Here is a 23,733-nt window from a genome sequence, read left to right as displayed (position 1 = left end):
GAGATATCGTTGATGAGAGTCACAAAAACTTTAATGAAAATCGTTTATGTAAAATCACCAACCCTCTTTCTAAGGGTGACTAAAGATCTAAGAGCGTTCATGACAGCAAAGTCACAAACCCTCTTTCCTATCTTGCTTGGAATTTGCTTGTTTTCGTAGTTGAGAATATGATGAGAGGGTCAACAAATCACATTCAATTTCACTTAAAAAGAGCATTTCAAAACACTAAAGTTTCAGCCATAAAACCTCAATGTTCATACAAGCACAAATCTCAATCAAAACCCAAACCTCTTTCATGGTATCAAGTAGTCTCGCCCCCAATTACATAGTCGTAACATCAAACAGTTGAAAGGAATGCTCGAGCTTCCACCTTCACGACGATGATTTTTTTATTTTGCAAAGATTTAAGAGCTTATAAATTAAAGTCCACACATCATTTTGATAAGGGAAAACCCTAATTCACTCCCTCACAAGCTCAGATACAAGATTGCAAAGAGGGGAGACTGCAACACACATAGATTGGGCAACCATGGAAGCTATTGCACAATAGAGAAAAATTGCACGTTTTTTCAGTAAAAAGAGGTCCTATCTCTCTTTCCCACGGAATTTTTAGCTGAGGTGTCAATTTGTATGCCATTTTTCCACTTTGGACCAAAACTAGGTCATTTTCAACTTACTCTTGACCCAAAAAAGCCAGTTTTGATGCGAAAAATCCCTAAATTTGTGGGATCACTCGTATAAGCATAAAAATAATAGATAAGCATCATTTTTTATCAATATACCATTTTGGGTCACTTTCCATGAAATTCTGTAAAACGACGCCTATTAGCTACTATTTTTGGCAGTTTTTGCACGCATCCATCTTTATAGGCGAGATGAGCGTACTACCATGAAACACTTGGAGTATGTACATCATAAAACCAAAATAGGAATGTTATCAAGTGATAAAGCACACAGAGATGCCACATCTAGGGTCACGACTCCTCGAATAGGTATGTACATGATAGCGACCGCAGTAGCCGCTTTACCATACATCATAATATGTATAGGATTGCTTTTATTTGCATGCATCAAGAAGTATCAAAACTGAGGTGAATGTTTTTGTTTCACATTATGTACGTGCCACGGTACAACATCTACCCCCTCTAAAGCTGCACATCCTTCGGTATGTGCCACAACAACATTTGTTAAGCATTAATACTCATGGTCGGACGCCACATCTTCACTCTCAAACTGGATTTTCAATGGAACCAACGAGAAATGTCAGAATGTGTACGGTCTAGGTGAGAGTTTATGAGATGAGATGGCTGTGAGAGTTTATGAGATGAGAGTCACAAACACTTTAAGAAAAAGAGTTTATGTAAAATCACCAACCCTCTTTCTAAGGGTGACTGAAGACCTAAGAGCGTTCATGACAGCAAAGTCACAAACCCTCTTTACTATCGTGCTTGGAATTTGCTTGTTTTTGTAGTTGAGAATATAATGAGAGGATCACCAAATAACACCATATTAGAGAGTTTGAAACTTCAGAGCCAATTTGGGAATCACCAATGTCTTGAAGATTTGGCCATATGGACAAATCTCAATTTTTTTTTAAAGACCAAAGCATTACACAAGGTAGTGCTTGAAAATCTCTTCCAAGCCATGCTCTCAAAAATTTGGCTAAGATTTGGCCATGTGGTTAAATCATAAGCTTGTTTTGAAAGTGGGAATTGGGAGCTTCCCAAATTCACTAATATGGTGTTAAATCACATTCAATTTCACTTAAAAAGAACATTAAAAAACATGAAAGCTTCAGCCATAAAACATCAATGCTCATACAAGCACAAATCTCAATCAAAACCCAAACCTCTTTCATGGTATCATGTAGCCTCCACTTTGCCAGCAGTCACTTTAGAAGTCAGCAAAACAGCTTGTGAATTCCGAAGGGCCACATACTGAAACCTCACCATCAATCCTTTGCTTGCACAAAGACACCTCACACAGTACCCGATCAGCACAATTATGACAAGGGCTAGCATACCTCACAAATATCTGATCAACGCAATTATGACAAGGGCTAGTATCACAATCAAAAGAACCATCAATATGAGGGACATCACTGAACACCCACTACTTGTCTTCTCCCCCAGTATGCCTAGCCTCCTCTGCATAGCGTTCAGTTGTGTATTGGTTCTGTCTGTGTCGTCATCTAAATTATCCAAAAGCTTTGTGTGCAAATCCAGCGTTTCATTTACAGCCAAGGCAATGTTTTTTGTGCTTGTCACTGTCTCTTCATTATTCAAAAGGTCATCATCTTGCTCCCGCATGATCTGTCAGACTGTCATTGAAGCCGAGCAATTCCATAGTTATCTAAGCCTGTTGTTCTATTGTTCTCTTTAGGTTCCCCTCTCCCATCCTGACCCAATAGATTAATCCTGTTAGAAGCTTGGGAGGAATTTAGGCTGTTTGACATCTAATTCATCCTAGAATGAAGACTCAGAAATCTGTCTTGTTGTTTGCTTAAGTCCTTTTCATTCAAAGATTTGGTGAGGGAAGGATTGCTCAAGAGGGACTGAGGGTTGTCAAGGTGGGTACCAAGCATGGTGATATTCCGTCTGCAGTCAAGACACAACAAGCAATCATATACGATCAGAGTGCCATTGAGCACATGGACAACTTTAAGGGATCCATTAGTAAGTGAGGCAATTTTGGATTCACAGACAACCACAACACAAAGTTTCAAAAGAACAAACATGCAATATCACTAAGAGATGACTGAGTGAGCATAGGAGGTCAAAGAGAGAGAAATGTATTACTAGCTTGTGGCAAAAACGAGGTGGGAATTGTTAGCAGCACGGGACCCACTACCAACGGGGGCTACGGAGTTGCGCTCTGCAATGCAGGCTACTATATCCTCTGCAAGCTAGACTGCATCTTCAAACTCTTGGATCCATGAATCATTTTGTGCCATCATATATGACCCTACAATGACGTGCAAAGGAAGAGCGGTCCCAAGTTCATGCGGGAACGAAGGGCGGGGGCACCTTCAAAACGCGTTCACAGTCCCTCACATCACGCCAATGTCAAGCAGAAAAAACAATATGCGCTCTCTCTCTCTCTCTCTCTCTCTCTCTCTCTCTCTCTCTCTCTCTCTCTCTCTCTCTCTCTCTCTCTCTCTCTCTCTCTCTCTCTCTCTCTCAGTTTTTTAAAAAAAACTCGCGCTTTTTCAGAGATGCGCATAAAGCATCACCAAGTCCGCATCGCCTCGAAAGACATCCCGAAGACCGCCTTCCGCACACGCTACGGCTCCTAGGAATGGATGGTACTGGGGTTTGGTCTCACCGGCGGTCCGGGCACTTTTTGCCGAATAATCCATGACAGTTTTTGCGACATGATTGACGACGATCTACTCATCTACAGCAAAACTTTAGAAGAGCACCAGAATCATGGCGCTGCAGTACTCCAGCGCCTCCGGGAACACCAGCTGTATGCCAAGCTGGAGAAGTGTGAGTTTGTTGTCCAAAGAATCGAGTTCCTCGGCTTCATCGTCACATCAGAAGGTATCATGATAGACCCCAAGAAAGTCGACGCCGTCATCAAGTGGGCTCCCCCGACATCCATCAAAGAAGTCCGAGAGTTTGTGGGTTTCTGTCAGTACACCCGCCGCTTCATCCGCGACTTCAGCAAGATTGCGGCCCCACTTACAGAGATAACCAAAGGCCACAAACCCTTTCAGTGGACCTCCAGAGAAGAAGAAGCCTTTGAGAACCTGAAGATAGCCATGTATAGTACCCCCGTCCTCCGACTACCTGACTTCACCAAACCCTTTGAAGTTCACACTGATGCCTCCGATGGCGCCATTGGTGCGGTCCTCATGCAAGAGAGTCAACCCATCGTCTACGAATCCCACAAGTTCACCGATGTTGAGACCAGATGGACCACCCATGAGAAGGAAATTAATGCTCGCTGTCGTTCACTGCCTCCGAAAGTGGCGACACTATGTCCAAGACAAGCACACAAAGGTCTACACAGATAACATATCCCTCAAGTACTTCCAGACACAACCAAAACTCACCCCCAAGCAAGCCAGGTGGCAAGATACACTGGCAGAGTACGACATCGACATCATCCACAAACCAGGAACAACAAATGTCATGCCAGATGCCCTCAGTCGAATGCCCACCCTCACAACCATCTCCACAGCAACCAGCACCCTACGCCAACGCATCCTCGACGCTCAAAAAGCTGACCCCGCTGTTCTATGAATGCTCAACGACCACATCTCTGGCAAAGCTGCCATGGGCCTCTTCGAAGTCAAAGATAACCTCTTCTACGCCCATGGCAAAATCTACATCCCCAATGATCCAGAGCTAAAGAAAGACCTCATGTGGGAGGCTCATGACTGCAAGCTAGCTGGACATGGTGGCCAGAAAAGATCTTATGACAAACTCCACCAACATTACATGTAGCCCAAAATGAAGGACGACGTAATCGACTACGTGCGCACATGCCCAACCTGTCAACTGGTCAAAGCTCAAAGAGTCAAGCCTGCCGGCCTTCTCCACCCCATGCCAACACCCTCCCGGCCTTGGGACATGGTAAGTATGGACTTCATCGTTGACCTCCCCCCCTCACACAGCCACACTACCATCATGGTGGTCGTCGACTACTTCACCAAGCAAGCCCACTTCATACCTGCAAAGCCTCCCGTCACAGCCTACCAAGTCACCAAACACTTCTTCGCCAAAGTCTTCAAATACCACGGCCTCCCCTTAGCCATAGTTTCTGATCGCGACACCCGCTTCCTCAGCGACCTCTGGCGCGAGCTCTTCAAGCTGCTAGGCACCCAGCTCCGCTTCTCCTCCGCCTACCACCCAGAAACCGATGGTCAAATTGAAAGAGTACACCAAGGCATTGAAGACTGCCTCCGCAGCTACGTCAAGGAAGATCAGAAGGACTGGTCCGAATACATGGACGTCCTGAAATTCCACTACAAAAACTCCATCCATAGTAGCACTGGCTACACCCCCTTCGAGCTCTCCACAGGTAAAGAAGTCATCACACCTCTTGCACTGGCAACCGGCGACGTGCATGCCCAGTATCTGGAATGTGAAGAGTTTCTTCAACAATGGCAAACTCGCATGCAAAGGGCAAAGAAGAGTCTCAAGCAAAGCAAGGTACGCATCGCCAAATACGCCAACAAAAAGCGAAGGCCTACCGAACTCTTCCAAGAAGGTGACTTAGTCCTCGTCATCTCCCAGAATATCACCCTCCCTCAAGGCCTCTCCCCGAAGTTCAACCACCGCTACTATGGGCCATACAAAGTGCTCAAGTCCTACAACGACATCACCTACAAGCTGGACCTCCCATCACACATCAACATCCACAACGCCTTCCATGTAAGTCTACTCAAAAGGTTCGTGCCGGATAACACCTATGGTAGAAGCTTCCCCGAATATGTAAAGGATGGCCCGCCACATGAGCCGGAGGCCATCCTAAAGTCACGTTTTGGATGCCGGGGACAACTTTTCTATGTCAAATGGCGCAATCGCCCCATGACGGAATGCACTTGGGTACCTGAAGAAATCATGCTTCGACTCGGAAGACCCCTTGTGTTGCGCTTCTACAACATGCCCACTGAAGAGGAGGACAACACACTACATGACAACAACATAGAGTAGTCCTCCTCCCCCACTTGTAACTAGCATCACCCTAGGTAGCTAGACATTTTTCGCAACACTTCACTCCTCCCCTTGTAAATATCCGCCCCAAAACCTCGGCATCAACTTTTGTATTGGCACCTCTCAAAACCCCGGCTTGACGTGGGCGTCAAGCTCTCTCAACCCGGGGGTGTATATAAGGGAAGTATGTGCCACTTCCCCCAACTTGCCAGCCCCGTTTTCATGTGATTACTTGCGTCCCTTGTATTCGGCACTTTCTTATGATATTGATCATTCGTTCGTGCCCCTCACTCTCGTGTCCCTCTTGCGTTCAGTTTTCAAGTTCGTTCTTGTGTATGCGTTTGCTTGCCTGCAGGTCCCGTTTGCATCGCAGGTGAGCCGGCGCGGCCCCTTTTCCGCGACACCCCAAACGAGGGCGTCACACTTGCCATAAAGCATCTCCAAGTCCGCATCGCACATACAGAAGAATGCTTTGCCATAAAGCATCTCCATGGTATCAACAAAGATAGATCAAGCAAAAGTTGGTTTGATAAAGAATGTCAAGATGCTCAAAAGTCCTTGATAAAGCTTGATGCAACTATGGACAAAGACAACTATCAAAGTCATTTGCATACATACAAGGCATTGATTCAAAAGAAGAGAAGAAGATGGGAAGTAAAGCAACAAGAATTTCAAGTCCAAGAAAAGGCACATGCATGTGGAAGATTTTGGAGAAACTTGAGAGGCAAGCGGGTTGAGAATTTTGGTAACTTGAGTCTAGTGGATATGTACACACATTGTAGGCAATTATATGAGCAAGCAAATACTGAAAAAATTCCATTTTATGGTTCACTCCCATGTATGCCGTCTTTTTTTACTATTGAGGATGTATGCGGTGGGCTTGAAAAGTTGGCCACTCGCAAAGCGGGAGATCTTCATGGTATCAAGCCGGAGATGATCAAATGGATGGGAGATTTTACCCATGAGTGGATGTGTGATATGTTCAATCTTGCACTTCAACATGGTATGCCTTATGATTGGAGTACTAATTGGGTTAAGCCTTTGCATAAAGGAGGGGATGTAAAGAATGTAAGCAACTACCGGACTATAATGATTGGGTCTCTTATGACAAAGTTGTTTGGGTACATAATGGAGATGAAATTGAGTGATTGGGCTGAAGAGAATGACAAGCGTGCAAAGGGACAAGCGGGTTTTCGTCGATGCCATAGCACCATTGATCATCTTGTCACTCTTCGTGTTCTCATGGAGGAAAGTCGGTTGAAAGGCAAGCGATTGTATTGTTGTTTTGTGGACTTTAAGAAATCCTTTGATATGATTCCACGTAACAATTTGTGGAGAAGGATGGAAGAACTCCAAGTGCCAAGTGAGTTTATGCTTGCGGTTTCTCGAATCTATGAGAAGGTGATTTGTCAATTGCGCATGGGAAGAGAAATTTCAGAAATTTTTGTAAGCACTATTGGGGTTAAACAAGGATGTCCATTGTCACCAACTCTCTTTGGTCTATGCATCGATTAATTGGAACAAATGGTACTTGACTTTATGCAAGAAGAAGGCATTGAAGAGGTCACTATTTGCAATGCGGTAATCATGCTTTTGTTGTATGCGGATGATGTAGTGCTTCTAGCACACACTTTAGAAGATGCACAAAAGCTTATGGTTGTCCTTGAGAACTTTTGCTTGCATAGTGGGGTGATTGTAAATGAATCCAAAACAAAGGTTATCCTTGTGAAAACCAACCATAAGGAGAAGCCATGCATTGTGTACAACAACGAGACACTTGAAGTTGTTGACAGCTTTAAGTACCTTGGCCTTGAGGTTCCATCCAATCACAAGTGGCATGAATGTGCTATGCATCGTTTGGAAGCAGGAAAGAGAGCATATTATGCATTTGAGAACATGTGTAATGCGGGAAACATCAAGTGTTGGATTCTCAAGAAGTATCTTTTTGATGCATTGGTGACACCGGTTCTTCTTTATGGAGTTGAAGTGTGGGGCGGGAGCATCTCAAAGTCTACTTGGAAAGAGTTTGAGAATGTCCAAAAGCGTTTTCTTACAAACTTTCTCCAAGTTAAGACACAAACACCATATATGCTCTTACTTCTTGAGTCGGGATCTCTTCCAATTGAGGTTATGGGCATGGAAAGGGTTGTGGAGTACATGATAAAGATGCGTCAAAACCCCTCACATCGACTTCCTACAATTGCATGGGAAGCAAGCAAAAAAGTTCAAAAGACGCATAAAAGCAAGATCTTGAGCACGGGATGGATGCAAGACATAAAGAAGTGGTTTGGGAGATGGGATGCATTACACTTGCTACATGATGCTTCAATTGACTCTCAAGTGAATGAAGCTTTTCTACAACGCCAATGTATTACAGCTTGGGAGAAATCCGGTGGGTCACGCTTCATACATTACACCACCTATATTGCCCCCAACTACAAAACCATGTTCTTCGCTGAGAGAGGAAACCGTACTCACACTTACATGCTTGAGCCTATTCCCTTGTCCGCGATACGCACTATCGCAGCAATTCGGCTTAGCTCCCATTTCCTTCGATGCGAGATAGGGCGTTGGGGCAATGGAGAAGAGTCAAATCGATTGTGCACATTATGCTCACTGCAAGTTCGAGAGTCTGAGTACCACACACTACTAGAGTGCTCAGCTTTTGATCACATCCGAACTTGCTTCTCTCACATTTTCAGTCATAACTTAGACCTACACACTTTCCTCTCCCAGCCAAAGTGTGGGCTCTCCATTGCGACTCTCATCACTACAATTTTGAAGCATCGAGAGTCACTCATCAGCCATACACATACTACATCACATGTAACTTTGGTCCCATAGGTCATATTTGACCTCCGAGGACGATAATAAAATCTATCTATCTATCTATCTCTCAGTTTTTTTTTTTTTAAAACTGAGAGAGAGAGAGAGAGTTATTCTATTGGGTGCCCACAAGCACAATGACTCTCTCTCTCTCTCTCTCTCTCTCTCTCTCTCTCTCTCTCTCTCTCTCTCTCTCTCTCTCTCTCTCTCTCTCTCTCTCTCTCTCTCAGTTTTTAAAAAAAAACTCTCTGCAAAAAAAAACTCGCGCTTTTGCAGAGAGTTTCTCTCTCTCTCTCTCTCTCTCTCTCTCTCTCTCTCTCTCTCTCTCTCTCTCTCTCTCTCTCTCTCTCTCTCTCTCAGTTTTTTAAAAAAACTCTCTGCAAAAAAAAACTCGCGCTTTTGCAGAGAGTTTTTTTTTTTAAACTGAGAGAGAGAGAGAGAGAGAGAGTCATTGTGCTTGTGGGCGCCCAATAGAATAGAGAGCAGCAGTTGAAATTTATCACCGCGAGCTTGTGGCTATGGCGTTCGCGGTGTGCTCCTCTAGCAGTCTCATAGCTATGGCAGCATCCAGCATGAGCAGGAGCTCCTTTGTGTTTGGACGGGCATTGCGTGCTGCACCTGCAAAAGCTACATTTGTTCCATCAAAGAGGGCCCTCACTGTTTCGGCGGCGACAATCGACAGGCCTTGCGGTTCCCTGGCAGCATTCCTTCGGAATGGCTTGATGGAAGCCTACGTGGGGACTTTGGATTTGACCCCCTTGGTCTTGGATCCGAGCCCAAGCTTCTGAAGTGGTTTGTGTAATCAGAGATAGTGGACTGTAGGTGGGCTCACAAGAAGTTTTAGACAAATTCTCACAATAATTCCCACATTGTGACTTACCTCAACATCATGAGTTTCTGTGAGAGAGACACCACATACCTAGCTAGGTACGATTAGGGGCAGGGGACCGCCGGCCCGATGGGGGGGCCAGCGGTCCGCTGCCCCCAATCGTACCTAGCTAGGTATGTGGTGCCTCTCGAGCAGAAGCTCATGATGTTATGCATGGTATGAAAAACACTGAAAAAAGAATTTGTTTTCCTACATGATAATATTTCTAAATCTTCTTGTGGCTATGTTGGGTGCTGCTGAAATATTCATTCCAAAGCAAGAATTTTGAACACCCCATCCTGGTAATTAGCTGGAAAGGCCGAGTATTTCACAATTACAACTATCCTGTTCATAGTGGAGCTTATATTCTTGGGCTAAGCTAGGGGCCGAAGATGGGCAAATATCATTACTCCAGGATCAGTGAATACTGACCCCATCTTCACCAATAACAAGCTAATAGGCAGAGATGTTGGATATCCCGGTGACTTCTGGTTCAACCCTCTCATCTGGGGCTCTGGTTCTCTTTAGAAGATCAAGGAGCTTAGGACTAAGGAGATAAAGAATGACATACTCGCTATGTTGGCCGTTATGGGTGCTTGGTTCCAAGCAATCTACACAGGCATTAGCCCCATTGACAACCTTACCGCCCATCTTTCGGACCCTAGTCACAACATTGTTTTCTCGGCTTTCTTGACCAAGTGAGCAATGATCGTTGTACCTCCATCACTTGGAGCAGATATTGACACTCACTTCCTTTGTATTCCAATTGAGAAGTTCGTAAAAACCTTTAATTTGGTTGGAAGGTCCTATTTTCTCATGTAATCTGTGCCTGCTACTGTTTTGTCAATTTACTTGTATCATGTTTCATTGCATTACCTTGACGATATGAGTTAGTTTTGATTAAAAAACATGCCTGTTCTGGTTGTTATTTACATCAAAAGTTTGCCATTTTTCTCTGACCAAATGCCTCTCATTCGATCCCTTCATCTCTCCCAGTTAATAAAGATAATGAAGTCTGGCTTGAATGCGAGAGAGAGAGAGAGAGAGAGAGAGAGAGAGAGAGAGAGAGAGAGAGAGAGAGAGAGAGAGATCCACGACAAAGAGGAAGCAATCAATCCAGGAGAGGGGCTCACATTGCAGTATCAATTGTTTCTCTCTCTATCTCTCTCTCTCTCTCTCTCTCTCTCTCACACACACACACACACACACACACACACACACACACACACACACACACACACACACACATGCACACACACCCGTTTGATTCCTTTTCTCTAACTTGTCTCAAATCAGCAAAAGGTTTTGTGACTCCCTCTTTGCTACCATTTATGGACGAAAATTTGGCCACAAGATTGTTCTTATGTTTGATGATAGCATCTATGCACTTTCTATCTCTTTTGTGATACAACATTATGAAATAACTAATGCATTCAATTTGCATCCATTAACTCTAATGGGAGAGCAGGTGAAGATAAAGGAATCTGAACTTGCTAGTGGTGAACAAATCTTCCTTTTCAATCATGGCCAATGTCAATTATAGAAGGTTCGAATTGCTATTGAAAGCACACAAGGCATTGGAATGAAGGACACACTAGTAATAGTCCGATGGTCCCTCCAGAGTAGTTGGTATACTACATGCAATGCCTTCACAACGTACACATGGCACTCAAGAAAGCAAAGGATATCATTCAAGTTCAAGAGCTACCTACACATTATGATGGACATGTGGCATTTGAGTTACCATCTTTTGATCTTTTTGTGCACGAACTTATGACAATTGCAACATGTGAATTTATCATGGAGAATAATTTTGCACAAATAGAGTTTTGGAGTGTGCTCAGCAAGATGGTACAGAAGCAAGATATGACTGTGTATCAATGTGTGTGTGAACACATTAAAGGAAGAGTATGGCTCTTTTGTTTGACACTATTTGAGATGCAACATGGATACTTTGCTACACTATACTCAATAGAGTAACTATTGAGATCTTGATCTAATCTTTTTCATTGCTTATGCTTGCTCGGTTCCTTGTCCGCTCGGAAATACTCGCTCGAGGATTGGGATTCCTCGTTACATAGTCGTAACATCAAACAGTTGAAAGGAATGCTCGAGCTTCCACCTTCACGACGATGATTTTTTGATTTTTCAAAGATATAAGAGCTTCTAAGTTAAATCCCACACATCATTTTGATAAGGGGAAACCCTAATTCACTCCCTCACAAGCTCAGATACAAGATTGCAAAGAGTCGGGACTGCAACACACATAGATTGGGCAACCATGGAAGCTACTGCACAGTAGAGAAATTTGCAGGTTTTTTCAATAAAAAGCGGTCCACTCTCTCTTTCCCACGGAATTTTCAGCTGAGGTGTCAATTTGTAGGCCATTTTTCCACTTTGGACCAAAACTAGGTTATTTTCAGGTCATTTTTTATGCAAAAAATCCCAAACAGAGTCAAAAATCCCTAAATTTATGGATCACTAGTATCAGCATAAAAAGAATAGATAAGCATCATTTTCATCAATATACCATTTTGGGTCACTTTCCATGCAATTTTGCAACAACGACACCCATTAGCGCATCCCTCTTTGTAGGCGAGATGCCATGAAACACTTGTATGTACATCATAAAACCAAAATAGGCATCTTATCAAGTGAAAAAGCACACAAACACGCTGTCAGGAGTTTTTTGGAGCAAGGGATTGCGCATATGTACATACCCATGCATGGTGCATCGAATAAAGGATTGCTCATTTTCCAAAGCCAGGTGGTTGCGTGGGGCCCACATGTGTACAGGTAGGACAGGGTGTACATAGTGCAGCGATTTTCACTATTACCAGTACCAGTGTGTTTTTTATACAATAATGAGGAGTTGGTAGCGCGTAAAACTTCTCGAGGAAGCTATCCGCGGGCCGACGACATGAGGTCAGCAGGTGCGTCAGATGGCATCTAGTGGCGTCAGGAGGGTGAACGAGGTCAATATTTGCACGCGGATGAGGACGGACACAATGTGGGTGTTTTCTTGTGAGAGTTATGCAGAAAGGTCATCATTAGGACCACTTTTTGGGTCCACTTCACGTGGTGGCGAGATGCATTATTGGAAAAAAGCTGAGTGCCAGGGGTGCGAATGATGCAAAAAGGTGACAACTATGCACTGCGAGGTCAGTTTTTGGCCTGTTCGGGGTCCGTTTGAGGTCATCTAAAAGGCCAAGGGTGCCCAACTAATAAGGCTAAGTGTGGGAACTGAAAAAACTAAGAGAGAAGACCAGAAAAAAAGGTGGAGAAGAGAGGAGGAACAGCGGCAGGTGTGTTTTTGCTCATTTTGGAGCCTGTTTTGGCCGTAAACTGCTCATCCGAGGTCGGATTTGAGCACTTTGACATTGTAGACTGGGGTTTTGGGCCGTTCCGGACGCGATGGCGCTGTCCATTTTGCCAAATTCCTCACTCTTTTTCTGCTGTTTTTCTGTGTAAGTTTCTCCTATGAGCGAAGTTTCTGCTCTAGTTTGTGATTGTATCTGGTATCTTTTACCCATATTGTGTGAGCTGTTTGCCCCATTGGTGTTGGCCCAAGCTCATTTGTATCTAAACATCAGAAATTCTCCTCTTTTGAGCTGAGTTTTTTGGGTGTGTGTGTGTGTATGTGTGTGTCTGTGTGGAGTGGGCAAGTGGATAGTCTCTCTCCTCTCACTCCAGAGGTGTGTTCCCTGTCTCGGCCAGGTGTGTTGTGTAAGCCGAGTGGTGCCCCATAGTGTGTGTGTGTATCTTCCCAAGAGTGTGTGTCGGGTCGTTATAGAGGCGCTGTGTGTGTTTTCATCCCGCTCACATTCTTTTGGCGCCCCCACGGAGGATCTTCTTCGAGTACCTTCTGCTTCGAGCTTCGAGCTTCGAGCTTCGAGCTTCGGGATTACAGGTTACAGGTTACAGGTTACAGGTTACAGGTACAGGTACAGGTGATTCACACAGGTACAGGTAGCTGGAGTACAGTGATATACTAACAGTGATGTCACTTGCAGTTGTTGTGGGAATGCATCACTTGGCGCCTATTTGAGCGCATTGTCTGTTGGATTGTACGTTACTTGTGGAAACTGCCATTGTACGCATTTGTGGAGCCATACTTGGTTGTATTTGGCAGTCCCAGCCATTTCTGAGACTTGGTCTGGAAGATAGTCATTTCTGAGACTTGACTATATGCGATTTGCATTAGCCTTCGTGTGAGGGTCGATAGCGTGAGGTTTTTATTGAGCTGGGGGATTCTCAAATGTGGAGATCCTTTCGGTGATACAGGTAGCTGGAGCACCCTTTTCGTGACCTCGCCATAGGCTATGTACTAGTGAGTCCTACTTGATGCTCGGGTTCTATTGTTGACAGTTTATGCATACATAGACAGTCTATATTTTGGGTTCCTACTGCTCTACTTCTGGGGAAACTCTGTCGAAATTTTCCCAAGTTATGATGGCTGGTTTTTTGGTATTTTGAGCCATTTATGCTGTTATGCTGCTGAAATTTTGGCAAAATCAGAGGTTGAGTCATGTGTGCCTTCTTGGGAGCTTCATGGTTGGCTTTAATGGATGATCAAAATGGCCCTCAGTTCACTCCTTTTCATTTAACGCAAAGAATTCAGATTAATGTTCATGTGTCCAGGAAGATCTTTTTCCAGCAGCGCATAGTCTTTATGTTTGGGCCAAGAAGATTGAGAGAGATCCTGGAATGTCCTTTGCCTGTTGTCATTCCGATGATCAACTATGAAAACTCATTTGATGTGCATGTGTTTGTCCTTATCTAAAGTTGAGCTCCATTGAAGTTTCTAGGGATTGGGAAGTGAAAAGTTTTGGGTTCTTGCACGTGTGTTCGAAGGGGTTCTCAAAGCATCATAATTTGGGTAGCCATGGCTTTCTCTTATCCCGAGTTTCATGGAAGAAGTGATGAAGATGTGGAAGAATTTTTGGAAAAGATGGAGGTTGCCTGCATTAGCAACCAGATTCATGACCCTACGCAAATGTTACGCCTTCTCCAAATTTGTTTGAAGAGTGATGCACGAGCTTGGTCCAAAGCATTTGAAGAGGAGTTGCGTATGGCTGATCCACCTATAAGATTGAGTTGGGACAATCTAAGGCATGGATTGGAAGTGGAGTTTGTGAAGATAGAAGACCCTGACAAAGTGTGGCAAGAAGTACAGGCTTTGGTGCAAAAGGAAGGTGAGCCAGTAGATGCGTACATACGTAAGTTTTCATTGGCATGGGAGCGAATGTGCAAGGCTTTAGCACCACAGGTACCCCCGCCTGACATGATGAAGAAGGACAGGTTCTTGGCTGGTCTTTGGGAGAATATACGTTGGAGAGTAGAGCTAAAGAAGCCTAGGACATATGAAGATGCACTAGAGGTAGCAAGGAACAAAGAGTGGAAGCTGAGGAAAATGAGCCAGTTAGGGGTGGAGTCTTTGCCAATGAGGTCTGAATTTCAGCCAATAGAGTCTTTACAAGGGCGCATGTCAGGGGTTCATCATGAACCAGTGGTTCCTGTTACTACTCAGGTTATGCCAGCAGTGGTCACTACAGCAGTGCAAGATGATGGCCTAAGGCAAGACATGAGGCAAGTGGTTGATCTGATGAAGAATCTCAGCCTAAACATGCTAGGTCAAGTGGGAAGTAATCGAGGTCGAGGGCGGTTTGCAAATCAGCCAGGAGGTGAAGAAAGGCCTAGGAATGGTGTTGGACAAAGCAATGGTAGGTTTTGGAGGCAGACGCCCACATGTTATAATTGTGGAGAGTTGGGTCACATCAGCCCGCAATGTGATAAGCCACCAAGGATGGGGGGAGACATGTATCCATTGCCAAGACAGGTGCTAACTAGATCAAATGATTATGGCATCGAAATTAAGGGAGACGAAGGAACCAGTGGACTGACCCAGGAGGAAAAGGGAAAGACAAAAGTGCTAAGTGTAGTCACCTTGGAGAAGGCATCAAAGCTAGAGGATACATTAGTGATGCCTATTGGGAAGAGGACCACAGAGGATAAGGAAGGAAGAAGTGCCCCAGGTCCTAGTAAGAAGAAAGGAAAGAGCCATGAAGGCGAGGATGTCAAGGCCAAGAGGAAAAGGAGAGCTCATCGAAAGTTTCATGTTTCAGATTTTCCACTAGGAGATGGGCAATTAAGCTATGACTTGAAGGAGGATCTGACGAGCAGGAAGGCAGATGTTACTTTTGGGCAGCTTATAGAGATGGTGCCTAAGCTAAAGCGACAGTGGAAGAGGATGGTTAACCCAATGGAGAAAGAGCCAGAGAGAGGTTCAGTGAAGGTGTTGGCAATGGACGAGCTACCAGACATTTGTCCAATAGTAGATGTGTGGCATAAAAGGAAAAATTTGGGACAAGGTTATGTGGATGGCGGAGCCCAAATATGCGTCATAACACACTCATGCGTTGAGAAGATGGGTCTCACAGTGGCTGGGGTGTCAGGTTTTCGGATCAGATTGGCAAACCATCAAAAAGTAAAATGCTTGGGTGTTGTAAAGAGCTTAGAAGTGGAGGCATATGATGCAAAGGCAGTGGTTGATTTTCATGTGATGCCAGCAGGGTTGGGAGCATATCCTATTATACTGGGCAGACCATGGTTACGTGCAGTGGGAGCTGTTCAAGATTGGCGACATGGTACAATTAGCCTCTATGGAAAGACAGGTACCAAGAAGCTTTATAATATGGACACAAGGAAACGATTAGAGGAGCTTTATGAAGATGAGGATGAGTCTAGTGATGAAGACTCTTCCACGGTGACAGATGAGGACAATGATAGCACTACCAGCAGTGATGAGGATGTTGATGTTGCATTTCTTTTGATGGATAAAGAAATCCAGGAGATTGGTTTAGTCGCATTTGCGAAGGAAGTTGAAGATGAAAGTGAAGGGCCTTATGAAGTGATTGAAGGGCTGATGCAAACCAAAGTTGAGTTTTCAAAGAAGCGGGAATTGATGACACAAATGATCAGTGGAGACCTCTCAGCTATGGAGAAGGAGATATATTTGCACATGCAAGTCTATGCCAAAGTAATTGATGATTTTCTTGATGGGAGGTTGATAAATGGCATCTCTACAGGTTTTCCTTCGGAACCAGGTCAAAGTTTGATTAAGCTTTTGATGCAAGGAATGCCAACTGTTTTTGTGTGGGATCCAGGTGGAATGAGCATCTACTAGTGTTGCTGCTGCTGAGCATGAATGCTCTAGCAGGCTAGGGGGTGGGCAAATTATGTCAGGAGTTTTTTGGAGCAAGGGATTGCGCATATGTACATACCCATGCATGGTGCATCGAATAAAGGATTGCTCATTTTCCAAAGCCAGGTGGTTGCGTGGGGCCCACATGTGTACAGGTAGGACAGGGTGTACATAGTGCAGCGATTTTCACTATTACCAGTACCAGTGTGTTTTTTATACAATAATGAGGAGTTGGTAGCGCGTAAAACTTCTCGAGGAAGCTATCCGCGGGCCGACGACATGAGGTCAGCAGGTGCGTCAGATGGCATCTAGTGGCGTCAGGAGGGTGAACGAGGTCAATATTTGCACGTGGATGAGGACGGACACAATGTGGGTGTTTTCTTGTGAGAGTTATGCAGAAAGGTCATCATTAGGACCACTTTTTGGGGCCACTTCACGTGGTGGCGAGATGCATTATTGGAAAAAAGCTGAGTGCCAGGGGTGCGAATGATGCAAAAAGGTGACAACTATGCACTGCGAGGTCAGTTTTTGGCCTGTTCGGGGTCCGTTTGAGGTCATCTAAAAGGCCAAGGGTGCCCAACTAATAAGGCTAAGTGTGGGAACTGAAAAAACTAAGAGAGAAGACCAGAAAAAAAGGTGGAGAAGAGAGGAGGAACAGCGGCAGGTGTGTTTTTGCTCATTTTGGAGCCTGTTTTGGCCGTAAACTGCTCATCCGAGGTCGGATTTGAGCACTTTGACATTGTAGACTGGGGTTTTGGGCCGTTCCGGACGCGATGGCGCTGTCCATTTTGCCAAATTCCTCACTCTTTTTCTGCTGTTTTTCTGTGTAAGTTTCTCCTATGAGCGAAGTTTCTGCTCTAGTTTGTGATTGTATCTGGTATCTTTTACCCATATTGTGTGAGCTGTTTGCCCCATTGGTGTTGGCCCAAGCTCATTTGTATCTAAACATCAGAAATTCTCCTCTTTTGAGCTGAGTTTTTTGGGTGTGTGTGTGTGTATGTGTGTGTCTGTGTGGAGTGGGCAAGTGGATAGTCTCTCTCCTCTCACTCCAGAGGTGTGTTCCCTGTCTCGGCCAGGTGTGTTGTGTAAGCCGAGTGGTGCCCCATAGTGTGTGTGTGTATCTTCCCAAGAGTGTGTGTCGGGTCGTTATAGAGGCGCTGTGTGTGTTTTCATCCCGCTCACAACGCCACATTTAGGGCCACGACTCCTCAGATAGGTATGTACATGATATTGACGGCATTAGCCGCTTCAACATATATCACTATATGTACATGATTGCTTTTATTTGCATGCATCGAGAAGTATCAACTTTGAGATGAATGTTTTTGTTTCACATTATGTACGTGACATGGCCCCTCTGAAGCTACACATCCTCTGGTATGTGCCACAACAACATTTGTTAAGCATTAAAACTCATGGTCAGATGCCACAACTTCACTCTCAGCCTAAATTTGCAATGGAACCAACCAAAAATGTTGGAATGTCTGCGATCTAGCTGGGAAGGTGCAGGACCTCTGACTGTGAGAGTTTGTGATGAGAGTCCCAAACACTTTAAGAAAAAGAGTTTATGTAAAATCACGAATCCTCTTTCTAAGGGTGACTAAAAATCTAAGAGCGTTCATGATAGCAAAGTCACAAACCCTCTTTCCTATCATGCTTGGAATTTGCTTGTTTTCACAGTTGAGAATATGATGAGAGGATCACCAAATCACATTCAGCTTCACTTAAAAAGACTATTTAAAAAACTAAAGTTTCCATGAAACCTCAATGCTCATACAAGCACAAATGTCAATCAAAACCCAAAACTCTTTCATGGTATCTTGTAGCCTCGCCCCCAATTACATAGTCGTAATGTCAAACAGTTGAAAGGAATGCTCGAGCTTCCACCTTCACAGCGACGATTTTCTAATTTTGCAAAGATTTAAGAGCTTCTAAGATGAAGCCCACACACCATTTCGATAAGGGGAAACCCTAATTCACTCCCTCACAAGCTTAGATACAAGATTGCAAAGAGGCGGGATTGCAACACCCATAGATTGGGCAACCATGGAAGCTATTGCACAGTAGAGAAAAATTGCCTATGTTTTCAGTAAAAAGAGGCCTTCTCTCTCTTCCCCACGGAATTTTTAGTTGAGGTGTCAACTTTTAGGCATTTTTTCACTTTGGACCAAACTGGGCAATTTTTAGCTCATTTTTGACCCAAAAAATGTCATTTTTTATGCAAAAAATCCCAAACACAGTCAAAAAAATCCCTAAATTTATGGGATCACTTGTATAAGCATTAAAAGAATAGATAAGTGTCATTTTTCATCAATATACTATTTTGGGTCACTTTTCAGGCGCCTATTTAGCTGCTATTTTTTATAGTTTTTGCACGCATCCCTCTTTATAGGCGAGATGAGTGTGCCACCATAAAACACTTGGAGTATGTACATCATAAAACCAAAATAGGCATCTTAGCAAGTGCAAAAGCATGCAAAGATATCACATCCAAGTCCATGAATCCTTGGATAGGTACGTACATGATAGTGATCGCAGTAGCCGCTTCAACATATATCACAATATGTACATGATTGCTATTATTTGCATGCATCGAGAAGTGTCAAAAGTGAGGTCAATGTTTTTGTTTCACATTATGTATGTGCCACAGCACAACATCCACCCCCTCTAAATCTGCACATCGTCCGGTATGTGGCACAACAACATTGGTTAAGCATTAAAACTCATGGTTAGATGCCACATCTTCACTCTCATCCTAAATTTGCAATGGAACCAACGAGAAGTGTCGGAATGTGTGCGGTCTAGCTGGGAAGGTGCACGATCTCTGGCTATGAAAGTTTGTGATGAAAGTAACAAACACAACAAGCATTTATATAAAATCACCAACCCTCTTTCTAAGGGTGATTGAAGATCTAAGAGCATTCGTGACAGCAAAGTTACAAACCCTCTTTCCTATCGTGCTTCTAATTTGCTTGTTTTCATTATTGAGAATATGATGAGAGGATCATCAAATCACATTCAATTTCACTTAAATAGACCATTCAAAAACACTAAAGTTTTAACAATGAAACCTCAATGCTCATACAAGGACAAATCTCAATCAAAATCCAAACCTCTTTCATGGTATCATATAGCCTCGCCCCCAATAACATAGTCGTAACATCAAACAGTTGAAAGGAATGCTCAAGCTTCCACCTTCCTGGAGATGATTTTTTGATTTTGTAGATATTTAGGAGTTTTTGATTTGAAGCCCACACACCATTTTGATAAGGGGAAATCCTAATTCACTCCCTCACAAGCTCAGATACAAGATTGCGAAGAGGCGGGATTGTAGCACACATAGATTGGGCAACCATGGAAGCTATGGCACAATAGAGAAAAATTGCAAGTTTTTTCAGTAAAAAGAATCCCTTTCTCTTCCCCACTGAATTTTCAGCTGAGGTGTCAATTTTTAGGCCATTTTTCCAGTTTGGGCCAAAACTAAGCTATTTTCAGCTAATTTTTTATCCAAAAAATTTCATTTTTTATCCAATTAGAGTCAAAAAATCCCTAAATTTGTGGGATCACTTGCATAAGCATGAAAATCATATATAATCATCAATTTTCATCAACATACCATTTTGGATCACTTTTCATGCAATTCTGCAACGGCACCTATTAGCTGCTGTTTTTGGCAGTTTTTGCCCGCATCACTCTTTATAGGCGAGATGAGCGTGCCACCATGAAACACTTGGAGTATTTACATCATACCAAAATAGGCATCTTATTAAGTGGAAAATCACGCAAAGATGCCACATCGAGCGCCATGACTCCTCGGATAGATATGTACATGATAGTGACCGCAGTAGCCGCTTCAACATATATAACAATATGTACATGATTGCTTTTATTTGCATGCATCGAGAAGTGTCAAAAGTGAGGTGAATATTTTTGTTTCACATTATGTAGGTTCCACAGCACGACATCCACCCCCTCTGAACTTGCACATCCTCTGGTATGTGCCAACTTGATTGCTCTTTATTTGCATACACCTTGATCGTAAACATCTAATGAAAGACACAACAAGAACATACTTCTCACTTGAGTCATATGGAATTTTTTTGTCATAATAGCATAGCCATATGATAAGCAATACATTTTCTAAATTGATAGGCATAAGATTAGAGGAATATCCATCAAGAACATCAAAGCATTTCCCTCTATGGAAGGGCATATAAATACTCAAACAAAGTCCATAAGCATCATAATGTCCCCTTGGGTCATATGGTAACATCAAAAAGTCCCACATATGCGACATAGTATGAATTTCTAGTGAATTTGCATCACGGCCTCTAGTATCCAAAATTTCAGCATTCATCCTTGAATCATTAAGCTCCATATTATCCATTAGCTCATTTGGTGCATCATATGCTACATGCATAACTTCTCTTACAAGCATAAAATCATGTAAAACCTCATCCAAGAATATCATAAGATCTACCTCATTCTCATCTTCTTCTTTCTGTAGGTCACATATCTCATTGTACTTTTGGAAACCCCTATCATAAGGAGCTTGAAATTCCTCCAAAGCATCATCTAGAAGAGCCATAAGCTCCATGTCCTCCTGTGCTTGTTGTCCCATTTCATGACATGATTGATATCTTTTAGAACCCTTTTGGTATGTGGCATGGAAACCATCCGGAGATTCATCCAAAAGATACATAATATCTTCTTCAATGGGACCCTCTTGAGAGCATATCCCATGTTGTAGTGGATCATCATCACATGTGCTATGCATATAGGGCATATTTCCTTCACACTTTTTCTCTACCATCACACCTTCTTTCAAGTACCTTTGTACTTCAATCTCACAAAAATCAACATGCTTCACAAAGATAGAAGTCAACTCTTTTTCCATTTCATCCTCATTGTAACCCTTCCAGTCATTAGTAGGAGTGGGTGGTTTCATGTCAACTTGCATCCCCTCCAAACAAGAGCCTTCGACTTTGAAATGCATCTCATCCACCAATCCACAAGCATATGTATCACATTGAAAAGCATTGGCATCACAAAAAGTATCATCTTCATTTGGAGATTTTTGAAACTCTTTGAAGCATGAACCAACTTCCAAATCACAATACTCTATGTCTTCTCGGTCATATCATTTTGCATGTTTACATCTCCTTAGCTACATCAATGCTCTACCACATGCTTTACAACATCTTTATCATCATTTTCTTTAGAACATGACCATTTTTGCATAACCAATTCACCAAACGCACTGTAAGCATCACAAAAAGGAATCCATTCCAATGAATCCCCAATATAAATTGAGCTCACATAAGCATCTTTTGCAAATTGAGTGCCATCATAGTATCTTCGACCATAGATCTATGTGCAAACTCCATAGCATCACACAAGGAAGCACAATGCTCATGTGCCAAAACTGAAGCGCCAAGGTTTGAATAAACAACTTTGACTACATCCTCATCTTTTGCATGTAACAATGTTTTGTCTTGTAGAAGGCACTCATCTATTATAGATTCCAGCTTTTCATGAATTTAATTGCAATCAATTGAATAGAATTGTACCTGTATCAATTTGTTACTTTCAAAATTTTGCACAACATCTACTTTTGTAGAAGCAATGCACTCCATTTCCCATTCCATAAAGCCCAAGGTTTCTTGTGTAAAAGCATTTGAAAATGCATCCCAGTTGTCTCCACATTCCTTTGCAATCTCTTGTACTTGCTGATAGAAATACGGAGCCACCAACTGTTGAAAGGACATAATCATCAATCTTTTAGGAACCCCTTGAACCCTCATCTCCATTGCATAGCACTCAAGAAATCCTCTTGGGTCATAACCCTCAAAGACATTACATTTCCCATACACTAGACCCAATGCAATCCTTACCGCTTCTTCCATCTGCATCACTTTGGTTAACTGTTTTTTTTTTTAACTCTACCTCGGCTATCCCTTGCTAGAATAACATCATGTACATCAAAATGTATATCATCACAAGTCATCACCCCAGCCACTTTGCGTCGGGTTCACTAGAAATGTCGGAATGTGTGCGGTCTAGCTGGGAAGGTGCAGGACCTCTGGTTGTGAGAAATCGTGGTGAGAGTCACAAACACTTTAAGAAAAAGCGTTTATGTAAAATCACAAACCCTCTGTCTAAGGGTGAATGAATATCTAAGAGCATTCATGATAGTAAATTCATAAACCCTCTTTCTTATCGTGCTTGGAATTTGCTTGTTTTTGTAGTTGAGAATATGATGAGAGGATTACCAACTCCTATTCAATTTCACTTAAAAAAACCATTTAAAAACACTAAAGTTTCAACCATGAGACCTCAATGCTCATACAAGCACAAATCTCATTTAAAACTCAAACCTCTTTCATGGTATTATGTAGCCTCGCCCCCAATTACATAGTTGTAACATCAAACAGTTGAAAGAAATTCTCTAGTTTCAACCTTCATGGGGCGACGGTTTTTTGATTTTTCAGAGATTTAAGAGCTTCTAAATTGAATACCACACACCATTATGATAAGGGGAAACCATACTTCACTCAGGACAAAGGCATGTCTATGAACAGAGAGTACCTGCATAAGAGTTGTTGTAGAGGAAGCAAGATTGCGAAGAGGCGGAACTGCACCACACATAGATCGGGCAACCATGGAAGCTATTGCACAGTAGACAAAAATTTCAGATTTTTTCAGTAAAAAGCAGCCCTTTCTCTCTTCCCCACGGAATTTTCATTTGAGGTACCAATTTTTAGGCCATTTTTTCACTTTGGACCAAAACTAGGTCATTTTCAGCTCATTTTTGACCCAAAAATTGCCATTTTTTATGCGCAAAATCCCAAATAGAGTCAAACTAAAAAGCATAGATAAGTGTCAATTTTCATCAATATACCTTTTTGGGCCACTTTCTATGCAATTTTGCAACGACGCCTATTAGAGCTGCTATTTTTGGTAATTTTTGTCTGCATCACTCTTTATAGGCGAGATGAGCGTGCCACCATGAAACACTTGGAGTATGTACATCATAAAACCAAAATAGGCATCTTATCAAGTGAAAAAGCACGCAAAGAGGCCACATCCAGGGCCACGACTCCCTAGATAGGTATGTACATGATCGTGACCGCTGTAGCTGCTTCAACATATATCACAATATGTACATGATT

The 23,733-nt window shown here is 42.9% G+C and overlaps 3 pseudogenes; 1 reads left to right on the top strand and 2 right to left on the bottom strand.

Annotated features, from left to right (window-relative positions):
- Nucleotides 1-2,024: 2,024 nt before the first annotated feature.
- LOC147449367 (syntaxin-52-like) lies at nt 2,025-2,953 on the bottom strand (annotated as a pseudogene).
- A 6,054-nt stretch (nt 2,954-9,007) lies between these two features.
- Nucleotides 9,008-10,059, top strand: LOC147449366 (photosystem I chlorophyll a/b-binding protein 2, chloroplastic-like; annotated as a pseudogene).
- Nucleotides 10,060-20,578: 10,519 nt separating this feature from the next.
- On the bottom strand, nt 20,579-21,712 carry LOC147449365 (uncharacterized; annotated as a pseudogene).
- Between the last annotated feature and the right edge of the window lie 2,021 nt (nt 21,713-23,733).

Source organism: Adiantum capillus-veneris, chromosome 10 (genome assembly GCF_014529385.1).
Source record: "Adiantum capillus-veneris isolate H3 chromosome 10, ASM1452938v2, whole genome shotgun sequence".
NCBI lineage: Eukaryota > Viridiplantae > Streptophyta > Polypodiopsida > Polypodiales > Pteridaceae > Adiantum > Adiantum capillus-veneris.
This window is presented reverse-complemented; position numbering and strand designations above follow the sequence as displayed.